This window comes from Oryctolagus cuniculus, chromosome 12 (genome assembly GCF_051225735.1).
Source record: "Oryctolagus cuniculus isolate XC-2025 breed Fujian yellow rabbit chromosome 12, ASM5122573v1, whole genome shotgun sequence".
Taxonomy (NCBI): Eukaryota; Metazoa; Chordata; class Mammalia; order Lagomorpha; family Leporidae; genus Oryctolagus; species Oryctolagus cuniculus.
The window spans coordinates 100,076,622-100,080,381 of NC_142878.1; positions in this window are offsets into that span (position 1 = coordinate 100,076,622).

The following is a 3,760-nucleotide window of genomic DNA, read 5'->3' on the forward strand; positions in this document are numbered from 1 at the left end:
GTTACCGCAGTGCTTGTTTTCACTTTTCCCACATCAATTGTTGGTGGGTTTGGCCTGAGGAAAACAGAGCAGACTAACAGGACATCATGATTTCTGTACTACTTGTGCATGTCTAAACCTTAAGTGCATCTCATTTCTCTAAAGACCTCATTTGCTAAAAGTCCTATCTCCCGACGTAAACGGAGCCGTCCCCGGCCCTGCCGTCCGTCACTCGAGGTAACACGGCCGGAAGCTGCGTGTTCCAGGCGTCCACGCTGCCCAGTGTGGACCCCCAGCAGGGGAGCCAGCAGCACAGGGCAGGGACCGAGCAGAGCCGTCGCCCCCTCCGGGTCTCCCTCCTCTCGCCCCCATTTGCAGCCACTGAGCTCCGTCGCTGCAGAGGGGTTTGTATGTTCAGGTCGGATGTAAGCAGACTTAACAGGGATGAGCTGTTGCACCCGCGGTCGTCCGTGTATCACCGCGTGGCTGTTCACGGGGAGGGTTTCCTGCCTGAAGGCTGGTTCACAGTGGGTTCTCCCAGGATTCAGCGGGAAGAACAGTGAAGCTGCAGGAACCGGTCACATCCCAGCCTTCGCGTGGATGCGGACTTTCCTTTTGGGTAAACGCCTAAGTGGGATGGCTGGGTTGTATCTATGGCTGGTGTGTATTTCGCTTTTTAAGAACTGCCTAACTTTTCCAGGGTTGTTTTAGCATTTTAACATTCCCACCAGGAACGGGGGCTGTCCCCAGTCCCACGCTTCCCCAGGTCTGTGTGCCAGTCTAACTCTAGCCATTCGGCGGGAGGAAGTGGCGTCCCGCGGCTGAGTGTGCCTGTCTTCGGTGAATGGCGTCCCGCGGCTGAGTGTGCGTGTCTTGGGTGAATGGCGTCCCGCGGCTGAGTGTGCGTGTCTTGGGTGAATGGCATCCCGTGTCTGAGTGTGCATATCTTCGGTGAATGGCGTCCCGCGGCTGAGTGTGCATGTCTTCGGTGAATGGCGATGCCCTTCCACGTCCCGTCGGCCAGCTCAGCTCTGGTGCCCTGCCTCATCACCACCTCCGCCCATTTAAAAAATGGAGTCATCTGTGCTCTTACTGTTGGGTGTTTCTGATCTGAGAGGCAGGGCAAGCTCCCGTCTCCACCAGCTCACTCCCTAAATGCCCACAGCAGCCCGAGCCAGCAGTTGGGGACCCCTGCTCACCTGGGCCTGCATCACTGGGAAGCTGCAATCAGGAACAGAGCCGGACCCCAAACGCAGACTCTGGTGTGGGGCGTAGGTGTCTCCAACGGCATCTCAGCCACTGTGCCAGAGCCTCCCCCCTTTTAATGTCGCTGTTGCGTCGAGAGCCCTCTGGGTGGCCTGGAACCAGCCCTTTATCAGATACACGCCTTGCAGAGCTGTCAGCCCAGAGTCTGGCTTCCTGTTTTGGAGGGCGGGGTTTAATTTTGATGAGGTTCACTTGTTCTTTGGATTGTGCTTTTGTTTTAGCTACAAAACCTTTCCCTAACCCAAGAGCATGACGGTTTTTTCCTGGAGGTTTAAAGTTCTACGTTCACGTTTCCATGTATGATCCATGTCTGCATGTACCAGGTAGAGCATTAAGTCCATCCTTTTAGCATAGGCGTCCAGTTCTCACGAGAAGGGCGGGGCTGTGCAGGCGCGCAGGGAGGGGGCGAAGGAGCTGGTCAGCAGCCTGGCCTCTGCGAGGAAAGTGGCCAGTGAGAGGGACCGCGTGCCCCTCGCGCACAGGGAATCCCGGACAGAGGAAGCAGCAGTCGGGCGTCCTGTTGTTCACAGTGGGCGCTCTCGTCCCAGTCGCTGTCCTGGCACCACACACCGTCCTGATCCTAGGCTGCCTCCGCTCCAGGCTCGGGCAGAATCTCGCTCACTGCAGACGCTGCTGAGTCCACGGCGACTGGGCCTTCAGATGCCTGGCGACGCCTTCCTCGGGAAGGCGGCACGCACGCCCGCCACTGCTCTCCCAAAGCCCCGTGCCGTGCCCTCTGGCGCCTGCTGGTGCCTCCCGCGTGCAAGCTGTGGTTCTCCGGCCCCGCCGCCAGGGTGCAGGACTGCAAAGGCCGTGGCGCTGGGGCCACAGAGAAACAACCGCTTCATGCCAGCCTCCCTGGTGCTCGTCAGTCTTGTCCTATTTATTTGAAAGGCAGAGTTACAGAGGGAGGGACAGAGAGAGGTCTTCCATCCACTGGCACACTCTCAAAATGGACACAATGGCCAGAGCTGGGCTGATCAGGAGCCAGGAGCTTCTGGGTCTCCCACGTGGATGCCGGGGCCCAAGCATGCGGGCCATCTTCCGCTACTTTCCCAGGTGCATTGGCAGGGAGCGGGATGGGAAGAGGAGCAGCCGGGTCTCGAGCCCGCTCCCACGTGGGATGCTGGTGTTGCAGGAAGCGGTTCTGCGGGCCGTGCCACAGCGCCGGCCCGGCTGTCAGGCTGGAACTCGCTTTAGACTCTACAGGCTGCTTCCGGTGGGTTTTGCCAGCTAGTGAGTTGCTTCTGTGGAGACGGTGCCTTGGCTTCCCTGCTCCACCATTTCAGCAACACCCCCCTCCCGTCCGGGTACGCACCTCAGGACAGCCTCCAGACACGCAAAGCAGCACCGGTACAACGGAGCAGAAACGGAGGGATCCACGGGTGCAGCCGCACACAGCTTTCCTCTCCTAGCAACCGACACAAGCGGGCAGAACAGTCGGAACGAGAGGGCCGGTGAGCGTCCAGCCGAGTGGTTACGACGCTGCTGGCCGAGACGCTCACGTTCCACGTCAGAGCGCCACGGTTCCGCGCCCGCCGCTGGACACCGACGCTGGCCTCCTGCGGATGCCGGTGTGGGAGCAGTGGCGAGGCTGCCGGCCACCCTGTGGGGGCGTGGATGGTGTCCCCAGCCGGAGGTTTGAAGGTCTGGGAGTGAAACAGCAGAGGGGAGCTCTCTCTCTGTCTCTACAATAAATTTTAAAAACTATACAACTGGGGCCAACGCTGTGGCACGGCGGGTTAAAGCTGCCGCCTGCAGTGCCGGCATCCCACATGGGCATCGGTTCGAGTCCCGGCTGCTCCACTTCCGAGCCAGCCCTCTGCCATGGCCTGGGAAAGCGGTAGAAAATGGCCCAAGTATTTGAGTCCCTGAACCCACATGCTGCACACCCACACCCCTTACTGGAGCATCTGGCTTTGAGTCCTGGCTCCGTCCCGCTACTGTGCATCCCGGGACGCAGTGGGTGAGGGCTCCATTGATCAGGTTGCTGGCTCCTGGCTTTGGTCTGGCTCACCCGAGCTGTCGTGCGGTTGTTGGGGGTGAGCCGGTGGGTGAGCGATCTCTTCACATCCATAAAATAAATCGAGATTTAAGGAAGTAAATACACCCGGTGCTCATCCACGTGATGTGTGGGTCACAGCAAAGCCCACACTACTTGTGGGTGTATACAGCTGTCCTGTGGTGAGAGGTGCCTTGGGACCTCCGAGTTCCACCCTCGGCGTTCTGCATCAGAACCCGTGCACACGTGCCAGGCACAGGTGCCCACGCGGCACCGCCACAGCCAGAAACCAGAGACCACACATGTGACCGTCAACAAAGGAACTCACAGCCTGGGCTCCACTCGCACAGAGGAATCCCGTACGGCCCAAAACGATCAACGCTGGCCCTGGGCAGCACTTGACAGGTTTTCAAGTGCAGACAAGCGAAGGCCCCGCCTCTAAGGGGAAGGCTCTCATGGGAAGGGGCCAAGGCAGGACCTCTGGGTGCTACCAATGAACTGCCTTCATCCAGA